Source organism: Schistocerca nitens, chromosome 2, assembly GCF_023898315.1.
Source record: "Schistocerca nitens isolate TAMUIC-IGC-003100 chromosome 2, iqSchNite1.1, whole genome shotgun sequence".
Classification (NCBI taxonomy): domain Eukaryota; kingdom Metazoa; phylum Arthropoda; class Insecta; order Orthoptera; family Acrididae; genus Schistocerca; species Schistocerca nitens.
Genome location: NC_064615.1, coordinates 989407979 through 989429009, shown reverse-complemented (window position 1 = coordinate 989429009; position 21031 = coordinate 989407979).

Below are 21031 nucleotides of genomic sequence, written 5' to 3'. Positions count from 1 at the left end.
TATATGTAGGAGGAAGCAACATTTTGGTTCGATCTTCTGAGAATGTACGCTATCGGAGCCTTAAGAGTAGACCATAATGTGATGCAGAATGCCTCTCTTGATGTGTTTTCCGATAGAGTTCTCTGAGCACTTCCGTGACGCATTCGCGCTTACTCAATGAACCTGTAACTAAAGATGCTGCTCTCCTTTGGATCTTCTTTATTTCCGTTATTCCTACCCAACACGAATCCAATAACGACGAGCAACATTCCAGTTTTGATCGAAGGATTGTTTTGTAAGCTACGTTGTTGATGGACCACATTTCCTGAGGATTCCAACGAATCTCAATCTAGCATCTGACTTAGAAGCAACTAATTTCATGTGTCGTTCCACTTCAAATTGCTCCGTACGAATACTCCTACTTATGTTATGGAATAACTGTTTCCAGTGATTGTTCTGCAACTTTGTAATTATACATTAAAGGGTCTCTCCGTCCATGTATTCGCAATCCTTTACGTTTGTTTATGTTGAGGATCAATTGCTACTCTTTGTATCAAAAGTGGACTGTCTTCAAGTCTTCCTGCATTTAGTTAGTCTTCTAGCGTCGCGATTTCTTTGTATACAACAGTGTTATCAGCGAAATGCCTCAACGAACTTCCGACGGTATCCACTAGGCCATTTATACGTGCTGTGAAAAGTAGTTTTGCTACAACAGTGCCTCTCGAAGTTATTTCTACGTCTGAGGGCCTATGTCCATCCAGAATGTCATGCTGTGTTCTATTTGCTAGAAACTTTTCGGTCCAGTTACACATGTGGTCTGATACTTCATAAGCTCGGATTTTGTTGATTACGCGGCAGTGCGGAATTGTCTCGAATGCCTTTCCGAAGTCAAAGAACAAGACATCTACCTGGGCGCCTTTATCCTACAGCTTTCTCGGTCTCATGAGCAAACAGAACAAGCTGGATTTTATACGATCGTTGATTTTTAACCCTTGTTGGTTCCTACAGAGCAAATTTTCTGTCTCCAGAAATGTAATACGCGAGCATAAAACATGTTCCGAAATTGTATAACAGGCCGTCATCACACACATAGCCCTTCAGTTTTCTGCATCTGTTCGACGACCGTTCCTGAAACGGGAATAACTTGTGAGTTTTTTCAATAATTAGGAAAGCTTCGTCCTTAAGAAACCTACGGCACGCTGCTGCTAAAAGTGCGTAAGTTCTTTTGCATACTCTGTGTAGAATCAGATTGGCATTCCGTCAATGGTCTTCCCTCTGTCGAGCAATTTCAATTGATTTTCTATCCTCTGGTCATTTATTTCGATGTCTGTCATTTTGTCTTTCGTGCGACGATTTAAAGGAGGAACTACAGTGTGATGTTACTGCGTGAAACGTATTTGGAAAAAAATGTTTAGTATTTCGGCCTTTTGTTTCTCGGTCTCTGTTTCAGTGCCATTATGTTCACAGAGTGTCTGGACAGATCGGTTCGATCCGTTTACTGATTTAACATAGTACGAGAACTCAGAACTTCTTAGGACATCTGTCAAGTTGGTAACTGGAGGCTTATTTTCGTATTCGTTGAATGAATCATCCACAGCCCTCATTCTTATTTCGGCTTCGTTTGATATTTCCGTCTGCAAGGCTTCGGTTTTGTTTTAAATTTAAATTATTATGATACTAGTCAAATCCAAAAGTTGTTTTTTCATCTTATGTTTTACTGGACTTGTCTCAGGTACGCCGTGCTGGGTAGCCGCGCTGTTTAAGGCACCTTGTCACGGTCAGGGAGGCTCCTTCCGGCATGGGTGTATGTGTTGTCCTCAGCGTAAGTTAAAGTTAGCTTAAGTAGTTCGTAAGGTTAGGGACCGATGACCTCAGTAGCAGCAAGCTTTCACAGTAAACGTAAAGGGAAAGAACCAGACAAGTTCAATCTATAATTATATCACACGAAAAAATATTTCTTTTGTGATTTGTTATCCGACGTCAAACTTAAAATTAAAAAATTTTCGCAAATGCTGAAATTACCAGACCAAATATCTTTCCAATATCAATGTCGGTAACAGGAAAAATTCGCCGAGTGTCTCACTTCCCGATATGTATAAACTATTCCCGATATGTATAAACTATCTATGTACATAATGAAGAACTTACGGAATCTCAGAGCGCGAGTGATAGACGCACCTGGCCTATTATTTCTACAATCGTTTCAAAGAAGTGCCTTGAAAATTGTAACTGTCTGCGAAGTGGTGTCAGTGGCAGAATGGATTGTTTTTCTACTTTGGATCTCCTCTCCGATCTGCTTTCTCTCTCTGTGTTTCTGAATTCCCTATGATCGAGATTTCTCTTTCACACGTATTTTATAAGATTTCCAACCATAAAAAGCTTTAAGCAATATAAATATTTGTTTCATTTGACATATATCTCCAAGTTCAACATTCTTTTACTGCATATGTTATTCGCCAATTACGAAACAAAAAAAGTAAAAAGAAAACAAGCAGAATCGATTGCTTCATACCATCTTAACCCTGGAAAAAACCAAGAAATTACACGACATCTATTCAAGTGCACTGGCGTACAAATCAAAGTCGAAAGTAACTTTCGCATCACTTACAAGTAGCATATCTCGGTGAAACTTGTACTATCCAAAGAAAGAACTGCTACAATATAGTACAGTACGTAACATAATGAGACGAACAGAAGTGATAATATTGTTCAGAGACAACAATAATACTGAAGTCACCACGATTTATGATAGTCATTAATCATTACAAAAGACAGGACATGGTTGTTAACAGGGTATGTGATCACCACGGGCGGCAATCCATGTTCCGCAGAGTGCTCCCATGCAGTCCGCAAGGTTGGCAACGCGTTCTTGTGGTAGAGCGTTCAATTCCTCCTCCAGCGAGAATGACAAAAGCTGTATGGTCGTCGGTGCATCCCACACGCGCTCTATGGTATTTAAGTCCGGAAAATTGGCAGATCAGTCCATTCGCCGAGTATCATTTCATTCTATGAGCGCCTCCACCTGCCCTGTTCGATGCGGTCGCATATTGTCATTCATAAAAATGAAGTCAGGGCCGGATGCATCATCAGAGAGACACACATGGGGAAGAAGTACAGTATTTGAAGACCTAGAGGTCTTTAAACAAAACCTGGACCACCAAGACGGTCATGTTCGATGATCTTCCTGGGTTCATTACGTGATGTCATCTGTCGCCGTATGGGGGTGTGTACAGAATCACTACGCAAAATGAATCTGCTCTCATCCGAGGAGAGAACGCGACCCCATCCCTCACTGACACAGCTCTTGAGTTCATGGCAACGTTGCGTCTCTCTGAACAAGGTACAATCAACGGTCAACACTATTGTGACGCTGTACTCCTGTAGGTACTTTTCCAGTCGACGACTAGCTGATCATAGATGGAACACAAGCTCTAATGAGAGGAGGATGGCGATGGAAATCGGCTATGCCCCATCATGAGAACCATCCCAGCGCTCGCTTTAAGGGGGATAGGACGTCAAACGGGCCGACAGGAGAAGCACCACAGAACAATTTAATTTCCAGTGCCTATACTTTTACAAATAAATTCATAAAACTTTGTCAGCATGACCAGGAAGGATTCATAGTAGTGGAAGTTCAAAAACATAATGAAATATTTTTTTTAGATATGAAATTTCATCATTTTTTCACTTACTGTTGGCTGCATTTGTTGCTATAGGTACATTTTTCTTTACAAGTAAGAGAGATTGTTTGATGAATTTTGCACAGCATACAAACCATACTTACAGATAAATGAAACTCTAGAATTTTCCAAATCTATTAAAAACTATGGTAAAAATTGAGATAATCAACAACAAAATTTGATTTTTTTCTAAACATAAAGTTTAAAACGTAACAACTCGTTCACTTTTTCATAAATTAAATAGATTCTAGAGTTTCAGACACCTGTAAGTATGGTTTGTACGCTGTGCAAAATTCATCGAAGAATCTCTCTTAATTATGAAGAAAAGTGTACCTACAGCAACAAATGCAGCCAATAGTAAGTGAAAAAAATGATGAAATTTCACGTGTAGAAGAACTTTTTTTTATGTGTTTGAACTTCCGCTGCTATGAATGTGAATCCTGAATCCTTCATGGACATTCTGACAAAGTTTTATGATTTTACTTGTAAGAGTATAGACAGTGGAAATTAAAATGTCCAGTGATGCCTCTCCTCCTCCAAGTCGGCCCGTTTGACGTCCTACCCCCCTTAAGCGACATACACAAATCGCACAAAACCGAAGTTTTGTTCAGATGGTTCAAATGGCTCTGAGCAATATGCGACTTAACTTCTGAGGTCAGCAGTCGCCTAGAACTTAGAACTAATTAAACCTAACTAACCTAAGGACATCACACACATCCATGCCCGAGGCAGGATTCGAACCTGCGAACGTAGCGGTCGCTCGGTTCCAGATTGCAGCGCCTAGAACCGCACGGCCACTACGGCCGGCCCTAAGTTTTGTGTGATGGACTGTGAATTTGACCACCCGTTCTGGCTACGAGTAGACCCTACAGTGTTTCAGCTATACATGTACTTGCAACAAAAGATAAACTATTCCAACAACCACTTAAAAGACATTTGAAACTTAGTAAAACGTGAGATAGGAAGGTGCAGTCAGGAAAAATATGGAAATTTTAATCGGTAATTATGAGCGTATCAAAAATAGTACCAAGGCTGTGGATAACTTCAGTGAGGACTTTTTAATGTAAGTGGCGTTTAAGTCTGAACACATTCTTAGCGGCCGGCCGCGGTGGTCTCGCGGTTAAGGCGCTCAGTCCGGAACCGCGCGACTGCAACGGTCGCAGGTTCGAATCCTGCCTCGGGCATGGATGTGTGTGATGTCCTTAGGTTAGTTAGGTTTAAGTAGTTCTAAGTTCTAGGGGACTGATGATCACAGATGTTAAGTCCCATAGTGCTCAGAGCCATTTGAACCATTTGAACATTCTTAGCGGATAACTTACAGTTTGAAACGAAAAATATTCCAAAACAACTTTAATAGCCTACATTTCAAACCTGGTTTTTACGTGCATCGAGTGGACATACTGAGTTTTGTTAAATATAGCAAATAATTTCCGATAACAGAACATAGTGGTGTTCGAAATACCGGTTCAAATTGCTTGATTAATCGGCTAATTTGTGACCGATTGCAAGCGATAATAGCTCCCGACGCTGCCAGCGATACATCGCTCTGGCAAAGGGCGGTTAATGAGCCTGTAGTCAACGTAACTACACTCCTGGAAATGGAAAAAAGAACACATTGATACCGGTGTGTCAGACCCACCATACTTGTTCCGGACACTGCGAGAGGGCTGTACAAGCAATGATCACACGCACGGCACAGCGGACACACCAGGAACCGCGGTGTTGGCCGTCGAATGGCGCTAGCTGCGCAGCATTTGTGCACCGCCGCCGTCAGTGTCAGCCAGTTTGCCGTGGCATACGGAGCTCCATCGCAGTCTTTAACACTGGTAGCATGCCGCGACAGCGTGGACGTGAACCGTATGTGCAGTTGACGGACTTTGAGCGAGGGCGTATAGTGGGCATGCGGGAGGCCGGGTGGACGTACCGCCGAATTGCTCAACACGTGGGGCGTGAGGTCTCCACAGTACATCGATGTTGTCGCCAGTGGTCGGCGGAAGGTGCACGTGCCCGTCGACCTGGGACCGGACCGCAGCGACGCACGGATGCACGCCAAGACCGTAGGATCCTACGCAGTGCCGTAGGGGACCGCACCACCACTTCCCAGCAAATTAGGGACACTGTTGCTCCTGGGGTATCGGCGAGGAGCATTCGCAACCGTCTCCATGAAGCTGGGCTACGGTCCCGCACACCGTTAGGCCGTCTTCCGCTCACGCCCCAACATCGTGCAGCCCGCCTCCAGTGGTGTCGCGACAGGCGTGAATGGAGGGACGAATGGAGACGTGTCGTCTTCAGCGATGAGAGTCGCTTCTGCCTTGGTGCCAACGATGGTCGTATGCGTGTTTGGCGCCGTGCAGGTGAGCGCCACAATCAGGACTGCATACGACCGAGGCACACAGGGCCAACACCCGGCATCATGGTGTGGGGAGCGATCTCCTACACTGGCCGTACACCACTGGTGATCGTCGAGGGGACACTGAATAGTGCACGGTACATCCAAACCGTCATCGAACCCATCGTTCTACCATTCCTAGACCGGCAAGGGAACTTGCTGTTCCAACAGGACAATGCACGTCCGCATGTATCCCGTGCCACCCAACGTGCTCTAGAAGGTGTAAGTCAACTACCCTGGCCAGCAAGATCTCCGGATCTGTCCCCCATTGAGCATGTTTGGGACTGGATGAAGCGTCGTCTCACGCGGTCTGCACGTCCAGCACGAACGCTGGTCCAACTGAGGCGCCAGGTGGAAATGGCATGGCAAGCCGTTCCACAGGACTACATCCAGCATCTCTACGATCGTCTCCATGGGAGAATAGCAGCCTGCATTGCTGCGAAAGGTGGATATACACTGTACTAGTGCCGACATTGTGCATGCTCTGTTGCCTGTGTCTATGTGCCTGTGGTTCGGTCGGTGTGATCATGTGATGTATCTGACCCCAGGAATGTGTCAATAAAGCTTCCCCTTCCTGGGACAATGAATTCACGGTGTTCTTATTTCAATTTCCAGGAGTGTATTTGCTGTATCGGAGCTGCCGGCCGAAGTGGCCGTGCGGTTAAAGGCGCTGCAGTCTGGAACCGCAAGACCGCTACGGTCGCAGGTTCGAATCCTGCCTCGGGCATGGATGTTTGTGATGTCCTTAGGTTAGTTAGGTTTAACTAGTTCTAAGTTCTAGGGGACTAATGACCTCAGCAGTTGAGTCCCATAGTGCTCAGAGCCATTTTTGTATCGGAGCTGGGGGTGCAAAATGGCGTAAGAGGTGACGTGCAAATGATAATCAATGTTATAAATCACGTATCACCGGAATGAATCACAGCAGTAAGCGATTACGCTGGAGTTGGCAGTGAGAGAAATCAACATATTAGCAGCTCGAATTTCAGGGACCTCTACCGATTCTGTACAACGGCGACTACTAGTCTGTACTGGAGGAGAGAATACAAAGCGATAAAGGTGACTCGCCTTATTTGATGATTTCTGAACAGAAACAATTATTTCACATCGCATTTCGTTCCATTAAGAAGACACCTATGGCTTAAAAAGGCATGTTAAGTTTCTGACAAAAATATAGCTTAACGCATCTAATCCGTCCATATTGCGTTGGAAATATTAATAAAAATGTATTATTTTAAACGATTTGTGCATGGAAAACCCGCGTATCAAAAATGTCTCTGAGCACTATAAGAGTTAACATCTCAGGTCATCAGTCCCCTAGAACTTAGTACTACTTAAACCTAACTAACCAAGGACATCACACACATCAATGCCCGAGGCAGGATTCGAACCTGCGACCGTAGCGGTCGCGCGCTTCCAGACTGAAGCGCCTAGAACCGCTCGGCCACCAAAGGCCGGCACGCGTGTATCAAATGCCATGATGAAGTACTCAGCTTCTCGTACATTATCTGCATCAGCAAATACAGAGAGCAAGTGAAATGGCTACTTCGCAGTAGTATGTATGATTTGTAGAATTTCTATTTTCCTGTAATTGTAGAATTTATAAAATACAATTTTCTGAGCACAAACAGCGTTACACACACTCTGGATGACTGGTTTGCAAAACGAATTACTTGAGTACAACATCTGTGTCAAAGATTTCTACTCTTATAAACATTATTATACGCTTCTGAGAATTTATGCTATGCGTTCACAAGCAAATGCAGTGTTTTGGGTGCTAAGGAAATCAGATGTCTGTTGATGGTTTACCTTTTCCGAATGCTATCGTCGCTCGCTGTGTTTCTCGGTCTTCTTAAGATCTTGCTGAACGGAGAGAGAAACGTTCATGGTGCTCGCCATTCGACTAGTCTCGAACTGATGCTAGGCAACGGCGGAAGCCAGACGTTGGACGGACCCTGCATTGTTGAGAAATGCGGCACAACGCAATTTGTGTAGCGTTCGCAGTCTTAGAGGATAAGCGGCAAATAATTGTACAATTAAAGAAACTATGCAGGAATATTATCGGGATATCTGGGCTGCAGCGTACGTGGCAAACCCCCCACCCCTCCTCTTCGACGGACAAAATGCCCACGGCGCCCGAAAGAAGGGAAAGAAAAACGGAAAAATTACAATGAACAGAAAAAGTGGCAACATTAGTCAATCGATCAGACGTGAAAGGTCATTCGCTGTGTTGACGCAGTCAAAGATGATTTTAGAAATCACTCTCGAGTTCAGGTATAAGAATAAATTGCCACCTTCACCCAGGACAAATATTAACCTCGTACTTCATTCAGTTAATTGTATGTATCGAATGAAAGTGAGAAGATGTGATCAGGTGTTCTGACCAGGGCAATGACCGAGCATTCATCGTGAATAGCGTGTGTAATACTGTGTAGAAAAGAATCGAGTCACAATTTCAATCCACGAGCAGTTTTTATAGGTTTCCCAGAAGCCAAGAATCTAATCAAAAAGTAGCACTGTATTTCGAAACAGTTGGGTACACCTACAAATTTTATGTTCTCAACGTACTACAGCGGTGAGAAGCGATATGTGAGCGATGTTTTGTTGAGGTGGGCATGCAGTGGCTATGGAAGAAGCAAAGAGGAGGGTGACGCTGCCTATTTTTAGGCGGTTGTCCCGAACCGACCAACCCCCATTACCGATTGTAGTTAGGCAATTGGTTTTGTGCGTGTGTGTGTGTGTGTGTGTGTGTGTGTGTGTGTGTGTGTGTGTAATGACTTTCTATGAGTCTTACAGTACAAGCACGTATTTCTTAATTTATACAGGGTGGTCCATTGATAGTGACCGGGCCAAATATCTCTCGAAATAAGCATCAAACGAAAAAACTACAAAGAACGAAACTCGTCTAGCTTGAAGCAGGAAACCAGATGGCGCTATGGTTGGCCCGCTATATGCCACTGCAGTAGGTCAAACGGATATCAACTGCGTTTTTTTAAAACAGATACCCCCATTTTTTATTACATATTCGGTAGTACGTAAAGAAATACGAATGTGTTAGTTGGACCACTTTTTTCGCTTTGTGATAGATGACGCTGTAATAATCACAAACGTATAAGTACGTGGTATCACGTAACATTCCGCCAGTGCGCCGGCCGAAGTGGCCGCGCGGTTCTGGCGCTGCAGCCTGGAACCGCGAGACCGCTACGGTCGCAGGTTCGAATCCTGCCTCGGGCATGGATGTGTGTGATGTCCTTAGGTTAGTTAGGTTTAAGTAGTTCTAAGTTCTAGGGGACTAATGACCTCAGCAGTTGAGTCCCATAGTGCTCAGAGCCAGAGCCAGAGAGCCATTCCGCCAGTGCGGACGGTATTTGCTTCGTGATACATTACCCGTGTTAAAATGGACCGTTTTTCAATTGCGGAAAAGGTCGATATCGTGTTGATGTATGGATATTGTGATCAAAATGCCCAACGGGCGTGTGCTATGTATGCTGCTCGGTTTCCTGGACGACATCATCCAAGTGTCCGGTCCGTTTGCCGGATAGTTACGTTATTTAAGGAAACAGGAAGTGTTCAGCCACATGTGAAACGTAAACCACGACCTGCAACAAATGATGATGCCCAAGTAGGTGTTTCAGCTGCTGTCGCCGCTAATCCGCACATCAGTAGCAGACAAACTGCGCGAGAATCGGGAATCTCAAAAACGTCGGTGTTGAGAATGCTACATCAACATCGATTGCACCCGTACCATATTTCTATGCACCAGGAATTGCATGGCGACGAGTTTGAACGTCGTGTACAGCTCTGCCACTGGACACAAGAGAAATTACGAGCCGATGACAGTTTTTTGCACGCGTTCTATTTAGCGGCGAAGCGTCATTCACCAACAGCGGTAACGTAAAACGGCATAATATGCACTATTGGGCAACGGAAAATCCACGATGGCTACGGCAAGTGGAACATCAGTGACCTTGGCGGGTTTATGTATGGTGCGGCATTATGGGACGAAGGATAATTGGCCCCCATTTTATCGATGGCAATCTAAATGGGGCAATGTATGCTGATTTCCTACGTAATGTGCTACCGTTGTTACTACAAGGTGTTTCACTGCATGACAGAATGGCGATGTACTTCCAACATGATGGATGTCCGGCACATAACTCGCGTGCGGTTGAAGCGGTATTGAATAGCATATTTCATGACAGGTGGATTTGTCGTCGAAGCATCATACCATGGCCCGCACGTTCACCGGATCTGACGTCCCCGGAATTCTTTCTGTGGGGAAAGTTGAAGGATATTTGCTATCGTGATCCACCGACAACGCCTGACAACATGCGTCAGCGCATTGTCAATGCATGTGCGAACATTACGGAAGGCGAACTACTCGCTGTTGATAGGAATGTCGTTACACGTATTGCCAAATGCACTGACGTTGACGGCCATCATTTTGAGCATTTCAATCACGCTGTAACAGCACGCGCACTCAAAAATTACCTACGATCTGTATTTTAATTTAAAAATCTACCTGTTACCAACTGTTCGTCTAAAATTGTGAGCCATGTGTTTGTGACTATTACAGCGCCATCTATCACAAAGCGAAAAAAGTCGTCCAACTAAACCATTCATTTTTCTATACGTAATACACGAATTTGTAATACAAAATGGGGGTTCCTATTTAAAAAACGCAGTTGATATCCGTTTGACCTATGTCAGCGGCATCTGGCGAGCGACCCATAGCGCCATCTGGTTTCCCCCTTCAAGCTAGACAAGTTTCATTCTTTGTAGATTTTTCGTTTGACGCTTATTTCGTGAGATATTTGGCCCGGTCACGATCAATATACCACCCTGTACATAAAGACCATTCTCCACATCACAGTCAACTATTACACCAAACACTGAAGGGAAATCTGGCAGAATGCAAAAATATCTTCAACCGCTAAGAAGCATCAGTCTTTCCAGAGCTTGTCGAGTATGAAAGAGTCAAGTTCGTACGAAATACAACGTACTCCGCCAAAAAAAAAAAGAACGGTGTTTTTTTGATATCGCAGTGGTGACGTTACATGACTGCCTCCTGCATATGCCTTTAGTTTGAAGATGAACTCGGCTTAGTCGACACCAATAAGGATTTTGTGAAATGTTGATGCGATTTTCTTCATAAAAGACGCTACCTGATAAACGATGTATAGTATTCAGAAGACATGGCCACATGTGAGTGTAACTTTGTACACGTACACAAAATCAGCTAGTACGTAAATGATGACAGCTCAAATTCTCTGTGACGGGTACAACGACCACCAGATGGTATTAGTGTTGTTCGTGTTGAGTGTTGTTACTATGTCGTAAGAAGTTGAGCGATCACTGTCAAGAACACTAAGATGCCATCTACTCTTGTGAGACACCTAGCAGAGTTCAAATGGTGCCTCATTGTGACTGCGGATTTGGCAGGCTGGTCCAGTTGTGCAGTATCTAGAACTGTGGGGCATTCGGATGAGACAGTGTGCCATTGTTGGCCCGCATGGGAAAGTGAGACATGTGTACTCGTTGTCAAGGTTTCGATCGACCAGATCTAACCAACATAAGGGACGATCTCTGTACTCTGCGTTAAGCACATTGTAACCCTTTCACATCTGTGTCTGCCATCCAAAAACAATGGACTCCCTGTAACATACTGTGTAATCCAGCATCACTGATTGGAGATTAATGGCAACCAGTCTAGAGACTTAGCTCCCATGCTTAGCCTGCCATTAATACCACAACACAGACAGTGTTGCCGTGATAGGACAGAGTTACAATGCCAGTTTTTTTACTAAGGGAAATGTGTGTCTCCATACTCCTCACAATACTTGGAAGAATATATAACAGGAAGGAACAAGAGCTATTACAGAATAAAAGAGAGGATGAAGACGATATGGTCAGCTGCCTGTATGAGCATATTTATACACACTAAAAAGAATGTATCTACAGCATCAAAGATCATACACTACATGTCAACCGTTAGTAATGCATTACTCTACACGACTGCCACTATAACACCAAAAAGAAATGTTACAGAATAAGTAGAGAAAGAAGAGAGGAAAATATAGAAGAAGATATTAGGCCATAAAAGGAGTAGTGAGAGATGGACGCGAACACATAAACAGGAACTGTGCCGTAGCGTGAGGGCAATTAGAGAAAAGTTAGACTTAAAGGGGCAAGATTTTCCAGACATGTAATCAAGATGAATATCTAGAGAAAGATGAAAAGAATATGGGAAACAACGGGGAAGACATGAGGAAAGGCAGGAACGACGTGGGTTGCTGAACTTCGGAAGGAGTGGTCGGAACAAGAGATCAAGATGGAAGGAAAGGAAAATTGGAGAAGCAAGTACACGTCGACCAATATGAGAGAGATCGACAACGGAGGAGGATACGTAGTCACCAGTGGAGCAGACACGAGAAGATTCTGAAGGTCTATGAAGAAAATGGGAGAAGGGAAGAAACAGGATGAAGAGATTCTTGAAGGAGAAGATGAAAATGCAGTCCACGATGCGGCTACACGTGGTCTTACGGAGTCAATATGGAACAAGAAGAAGAAGAAGAAGAAGAAGAAATAGACGGAAAGTACCTTACACATTTGGAAACATGTTCCATTCTCAGTGTGCTAGACTAAATCAAAACAGTGAAGTTTGGAGTAGTGTCTTAGTTAATCGATTTAAAGTAGAAGGATCACAGAAATATTGCGGTTGAGAAGACAGATGCCAGTATGAGAAGTTCCCCTCGTTCGTACATCAGAACTTCGTGGCGTCGCGAGGAATCTCGCACGCGCGGCCGCGGTCAGAATCCATGTGTTCAAATGGTTCAAATGGCTCTGAGCACTATGGGACTCAACTTCTGTGGTCATCAGTCCCCTACAACTTAGAACTACTTAAACCTAACTAACCCAAGGTCATCACACGCATCCATGCCCGAGGCAGGATTCGAACCTGCGACCGTAGCGGTCGCGCGGCTCCAGACTGTAGCGCCTAGAACCGCTCGGCCAATACGGCCGGCAATCCACGTGTTCTTGGCGACGTGCGGCGCAGGAAACAAATTAGGCCACGTACCACTCGGCGGATTTAATTGGAAACGTTTACTGGCGGACTCGATTTAATTCTCTGCTTGGCTGCACTATCGAATATTCGAAACAGCTAAGGGTCGCCAGCCTCATTCTGACCTGCAAAACAAGCGTAAACTTCCCACCACCCTAAAGTCAATCATTAAAAGCCCTGTAGCTATCTAACCTTACAATTAACATTTAACAAGCCCACCTGATACTTTTTGCAGCCGATATTCGTGTTATAAAAATCGTATTACAGAGAAAGCCACAGAACACATTGTTAATTACTTTTTTTAAAAAAAGAATGTTATTAAGTGGATCACCAAAGATGGACTCCCCCTTAAATTTTTTAAAAATTCACGCTTATTCAGTTTTTAGAGCCAACAGATTCGTACCAGTAACAGATACAGCACGTGAACAGGAGTCAGTAAATATGCTACAAGTCTCCACATTTTTTGTACACATACTGATGACGACTTGAAATGGAAGAAGCATACTACTGAGCTTCACAATTAAGTTCAGCTTACTATAGCCGGCATACTCCTCTCTTGTGTATCAGCAGCTGTATTGATATTTAAAATAGTTTTCTTTTATTGTTCAGTGTCAGTTGCACAATTTTAATTACATGATACGTTTCGATCGCTCAGGATTATCTTGATGCCTAAGTAGTTGCGACAGCAACATGTGTTGTCTGTCAGAACGTCATATCAGAGTAGCGTATTCTGATACGAGTTTCTGAATAAACACGAGTGGCTGACGCAACTACTTAGGTCTCAAGATGATCCTGAATAATCGAAAAGTCGTATAATTAAAAATGCGCAGCTGAGATGAACCATAAATGAAAGTTAAAATATCGTAAGTAGTTTTCTTCACTCTCAGTATAACTGCTAGTCTTGGAAAGAAGAACCGAATCGATCTTCTTACATAATTTTTCATATTTCCACTCAAAAGTGTTTTACGGATAATTTCCTGGGGTAACTAATCATTCAGACAGAAGGTACTGATTGTACGATAGTGAACAGTGCGAACAATAATATGTGATCAGGCACTATCGTCATGTACGTATCTCTTCAACGATATTTTAACTGCGCCTGTACAATAACTGTATCAGCAAATAAAATTTTGTCATGAATAATCCGTCGCATTTTGGGAACAACAGCGATATCAATATATACAACACTGTAGCAAAAATTACTTTTATTACTCATTGTTAAAGCTCCCAGGGGCCCAGAAAGTTCAATGTAAAACAACAAAAATTTTGGATTATTTGACCAATAGCAAAAAATGTCAGACAGATTGCAAAGCAAGGTGCAAATCAAACCCAAAGTCCTTCTGTTCCACTGACGAATTTCTACTTAAAAACTAGAAGCAAGAAAAAATACACGTTGCTTGTAAGTGAAGTTGCGTGAGTAGCACTAAACAATAATGTGTTCATTAAATTTAACACTAATCACGTATACATAACCTATGAACTAACTTGTTTCACATTGTATCGATAGAGATCTCTTCCAAACGATCTATGGAACACGTAACTAACTACTTTCAGGAAAGATCCCGACATCCGACCCCCTCAACTGGAATAAGTTTACCGGTAAAACTTCAGTACACCGGCTCCAAATGGCTACTAGCAGCACTCATCGACAATCTCCACAACTGCAAAGCAGGAATACGACAGTCTTCAGGGAAATAGGCATACAAAAAAACAAAAAACAAGAAAACACCATCATATTTCCGCGGAAACATTTTTGACCAACCAGTAGTCTCCAACCCCGAATCTTTAAAGAATCGAACTAGTATGTATAAAACAGCTAGTTTTTCACTCATCCCAATATTTACAACGCCTTATCTCATGAACTAGGTGATATAACCTTTTGAGCGTACGTTGAATGGTACGTGTGGGTAATGTGTGCAAAATTTGTTGCGAATAGTGTTAGTAATATGGTAGTAATGAACTAAAACGTCACTCTTGATCGTGATTTTTTACAGCATTAACAGCGAAAATGCAGTAAGCGATGAACATTTTTTCTTTCATTATTTTACCGGTGTTGTCACAGAGAAAAAAGTTCAAAGAAGTTTGAAATTATGTATAAAGTTTGATGTAAGTTTGTAAGTTCTCTCATTTTCGAGTACTAGATGTATACAGTCTGGGTAATTTCTCCACAGTGAGTTATACAGAGTGATTCCATGATGATGTTACAAACTTTCAGGAATGTTGGATACGAGTAAATGTATCAAACTGAGGTAAGGAACTCTGATACGGGAACGAGCGGGCTGAAAGTTATAAGCGAAAATCGTTCTGATACCTCTGACAGTGGAATACACGTACCGGTACTCTTGTTGCTGAGATTGTAAGCCGGCCGGGGTGGCCGAGTGGTTCTAGGCGCTTCAGCCTGGAACCGCGAGACCGCTACGGTCGCAGGTTCGAATCCTGCCTTGGGCATGGATGTGTGTCATGTCCTTAGGTTAGTTAGATTTAAGTAGTTCTAAGTACTAGGGGACTGATGTCCTCAGCAGTTAAGTCCCATAGTGCTCAGAGCCATTAGAACCATCCTTTTTATTTTAGATTGTAAGCCAGTTAACTTTTAGAGGTGTTAGTGTGGACCAAAACAAGATAAAAATATATGTTGGCAACACGGGCTTCTAGAATGTCTGCCGGCCGAAGTGGCCGTGCGGTTAAAGGCGCTGCAGTCTGGAACCGCAAGACCGCTACGGTCGCAGGTTCGAATCCTGCCTCGGGCATGGATGTTTGTGATGTCCTTAGGTTAGTTAGGTTTAACTAGTTCTAAGTTCTAGGGGACTAATGACCTCAGCAGTTGAGTCCCATAGTGCTCAGAGCCATTTGAACCATCTAGAATGTCTACTGTAAGGGCTATGGGCATTTGTTCGATACTGTGAAAAACATCTCTTCTACTGCGAGCTCTTTGGTTTCCTTCTTTTTGGAGAAGTTAGCATGAACCAAAACAAGAAAAAATGTCTAAACCGGAGATCTGGTTCACAGTAGCGACGATGAGAAAGTGCTAATAGCTCTTAATGTACCCAGTTTAGAGCCCATATTTACTAGATTTTTCTTCTTGTTTTGATCCTTACGACTACTTCTGAAATTTTCCTATCCTATAATCTGAGCAACAAGAGTATCGGTATACGTATTCTACTGTCAGGGGTATCAGACCGAGAGAACAATCTGCACTTAACAGTTTTCGACTCTGTCGTTTCCGGACCACGGTTCCCTTCCTCAGATTGGTACATTTACTCCATCATCCCTCAAAGTTTGTAAGGCCATCAGGGAATCGCCATGTAATGCATGAAGACACATACAGTTTCTAACTTCAGTTCTTGGTACACTATGATAAACCTTTAAAGTAAGATCATAATGAGTGGATTTTGGTCGCACTTGAAATTATTTAATATGGTTGAAAGGAGTCTACGGGGGCAGACTTGTACGTGGCTCCTGAATATGATAAAAATATTAATATAAATTACAATGAAACTAGTATACTATAAACGATGTACGTCTCTGATGGGCTTGATAATGCGGATCGCTAACTGTGCACGACCGCAGAGCCAAAGATACTGTTTCTGGTCAGAGACTGAAGTGTTGGAGTAATACAGCGCTGGGCGCACGGCTGTTGGTAGCTGTCTGTGAGCGAAAGATGATGGAGTAGGCAGTTTCTGTGGTGTGCTGTGTGAAGCCACCAAGTGTTAGGTTAATGCAGGTATGTCAATATTGTTGAACATGCAAGCAAGGCAAAGATGCTAAATAATTATGATTTGTGTTCTGCGAGCGCGTTAGTATAGATGAGTTGGCTAATAATTTGTAATTGTCGAGTAACCCCAAAATATACGTAAACTGATTTGATAAAAAAGGCTAGTTGGATATTTCACTTTTGTAATGCTTCAAATTGTTGTTGACAGAGCTATATGTAATCTGATGATCTGCATTTATGTTGGGTTGTGAGGTTAGATAATACTTGCTGTTTAAATCTCATTGTTTGTGAATCAATTGTGAGTAATGTAACTTCAATTGTCTGATGTTTTCGAAAAGACGAACTTAAGTAGCAATATAATTTTGCTAAAAAAAAGATCTGTGTTAGTAATTCACCACAATCAGTCCCTGTCCTGGTCTTATGTTTTTTCAAAGAAGTTGGATTTTTGATAAATGTTTTCATTTACCAGCCAAAGTAATTTTATGTGCATTTCAAAGTGTTACAGCCAGCATTGCACATCGCTGAGCCAGTAGCTAGCATATTTTTTTTTTTTTTTTTTTTTTTTGTGGGCGACCACAACACATCGCGTTCCACCGTTGCTGCTTTAGAGGTAAGACTGTTTAATTTCTTTATTAAGTGCACAGGGACCAAAGATATCATTTTTGTACATGGCCATAGGATTCAGTGCCTAAGGGGCTGAATGTATTTTGCAGTGACTGTATTTCTTTCTTGCTATTGGGAGTTGCATTGCCCAATCGATTCGTACTAAAGTTTTGCTAACAGTAACACAGAGAAGTACACGACTTGCAGTTACAACACTTTACACGATAATTCGAGTTTAGTTCCCATTCCACAGTTCAGACATTCATTCAACGTAATCGTAAATTTGTCTTTTTTAAAGAACGTTACATGGTCAATAATTATATGAAATACTAAAAATCTAATTTTTGTTATCCCTGGAAACAGATAGACGATATGCAACTGGAATTGTGTGACAAGGTGAGAGAATAGTCTTCTTAGCCACGTAGTAGTATAGATTGGATTCGACGAAGTCCTGCCAAGTCTATCTCATTCACTAAAACACTACCTTCATGCTAGCTACGGACTCTGCGATTTGATGTAATGACTTTGAATTCAGAGCAAGGTGCTCGCTCGCTTAAAGGCTACAGTCTCCTATAATACAAGAAATTTCAACCCGAAATCCATGCTCGCGTAAGGAAACACGTTTGCAAACTCTCAATTTTTCGTGCTGCACAAAATAGCTTGGGTAATAACGAAGGATCGTGCTCACCCGGCTTCTGAAATACACTACCAAAACAGCGCCTCCGCCAAAGGACTCAAACTCTACACCGCAAGGGTACTTTGACTACTCGATTTTGCCAGTTCCAAAACCGCTCCAGGAAATTATTTAACATGCAGCACTGTCGGACAATTAGACTCGGAAGTCACATCCAGGTAATTTCACTGGCTGTTCCCGCTCTTGCTAATCACTTCACAATAAAATACCGCAGCTGTTTGGACACGGAAATGAAGTCCCATGCTTCTTGACAGAGCGTAGGGGAACGATGCGGGAGACCCGCGCCGCTGTACTAGGCAAGGTCCTAGTGGAGGTGGTTTGCCGTTGCCTTCCTCCGACCGCAATGGGGATGGATGATGATGATGATGATGATGATGATGACACAACAACACACAGTCATCTCGGGGCAGGTGAAAATCCCTGACCCCGCCGTGAATCGAAACCGGGACCCCGTGCTCGGGAAGCGTGAACGCTAACCGAGACCACGAGCTGTGGACTGTTTGGGCATGTGAAACATTTATTTCCCAGCAACTACACGGGACAATCACTCGCCTTTGAGCCAGCCTTCCACGTCGCCTCCACAACCCATTTGCGAGGATTAGAGAGAAACCAGCCCTTCACCATCAGGATGGTGGCGTGGCCAGGAAATGTGATACATTACTGCTGTTTCCGCCAGGGGATGTGGTATGCAGCCATGTCCCGAGTTGCCCAATACTCAGGAGCAACGTGAGTTAAAGCTAGCCTCCGACAGAATGCGAACAAGATAGGAACCGTTTTACGCTTCCGCCTTATGTCTATAACACGACCGCTGGAAGCGTGCTACATTACGATGATGATGTCGCCTCTTGACTGACAATTTAAGGAAATGCGTAATGACTGGTTAGATTGGAACGCTTATTGTTAGCAGACCACGAACTATACGGTTTATTGTTGAAAGCACTACTAATAGCAAACACCTTTAAATATGCACAGTTTAGCATTATTCCACATGCCACCACATGACTTCTATCTTTTCACATTGACACTCTGAACTGAACCAACGCAGCGCGGAAAATGTTCAAATGTGTGTGAATTCCTAAGAGACCAAATTGCTGAGGTCATCGGTCCCTAGACTTACACACTACTTTAACTTACGCTAAGAACAACACACATCCATGCCCGAGGGAGGACTCGAATCTCCGGCGGGAGGGGCCGTGCAGTCCGTGACATGGTGCCTCAAACCGCGGGGCGACTCCGCGCGGCGCAGAGTGGATAATCGTATTCAAAGCTAATTACCGATTTCATCCAAGCAGTGCCAGCAACGCATCATCTCGACCCAAACACTACGAATGGGCCCTCAGACTGCACCCTGTTAGTCTTCCACGCTAGCGCCCAGCAACAATAATCAGACATTATTCAAAACATTGTCAGCGAGCAGCGATTACTTCGGCATTATGCGTCAGCCAAACCATAGGTGGGTGCACTACAGTCATTGCTCAGTAGAAGCTAGACAAACTTAGTCTCGGATGTTATACCTAATGACAAATATTTTGACATGTGACGATACATTATCCTCAGCTATTCCCAGTTCTCCAAAACAAAATTTCTTCTGGAAATTTATGGTGATAAATTTCAGTGTGAAACTGAAGACTTACGAAGGGGCCCAATAGACAGAAAAGACAAAACAGAACAAGAACACAAACTATCATATTGATAAGACATTAAGCTATTCACACTAGATAGCTGTAACCATATAAAAATAATTACTGAAGTTAAAGTATCTGTGACGTTACTAACAAATTATTTATATCAAGATCACAAAAGTGTTGGTAGGGAAAGATAAAAAAATAATAAATCTATTGAAGGTAAAAGTATGTGACAAACAACAGTACCAATCATGGTGTCACTTAAATGACAGCCAAATTTTAGTGTTAAGTTTCTGTTTCCAAATGCCAACAAAACATATAATTTAATGTGGAGAAAATGTACCGAGCAAATCAGTGGAGCATGTACTTTGACTTATAGTAAATAACGTCGTCCAACTGAGGAATGTAAATGAGTAGATCTCACTTTGTTTTGACCATCATTAGAATATTATCAGGATAAACCAAATGTTAAATTCTTGCGTGAGAATAAAACAAAAGTAATCACATTGTCAATAAAATAGATGCACACAATAGATAAACGGCTTAACTTAAATTCACAGACGTTATAAAATCAAAGATGGAGAAAAAAATAGAAAGAGGCAGAGTTAGGTTTGTGGCATGCACTGCACAGATGCAATTACATACTGAAATACCTCAAAATCTGACATATGCTCCCTCTGCTTTGTTCCTTTTGATCACACTCTTCCACTGCACTCGCGGATACTCTGCTTCTTTTTGTAATGTGACCTAACCGACACTATAGACACGTCACACGAACTCCGAAACTCACGTCGACGCACCGACTCACGTGGCTGGGTTGGTAAACAAACCTCCACCTTACTTCTACTGGCAGCACAGACCAACATACTGCTCAGCAGAAGTTTCGCCAGTTACTGACCTTGTGTGTTGTGACGTCGTACATCTCGCACGAACGTCCACCATGCACGGTTCGACGTAGTGATGACGTAGCGTCGGTTGCCGGCAGCTCGCGAAAACAAAAAGCTGGCTGGCGCCAGAATCATTCCTACACAAAATACGTAGCGCACAACACGAACATACGCATCACACGCAAGGAATTTGTTTAAGACGGTGCAACAACGTGACTTTAAATACGCTAACTATGAAAACAATAAATATCTGCACAAGTCAAAGTTTTGAAAGTCACCGGCCGGTGTGACCGAGCAGTTCTAGGCCCTTCAGTCTGGAACCTCGCGACCGCTACGGTCGCAGGTTCGAATCCTGCCTCGGGCATGAATGTGTGTGATGTCCTTAGGTTAGTTAGGTTTAAG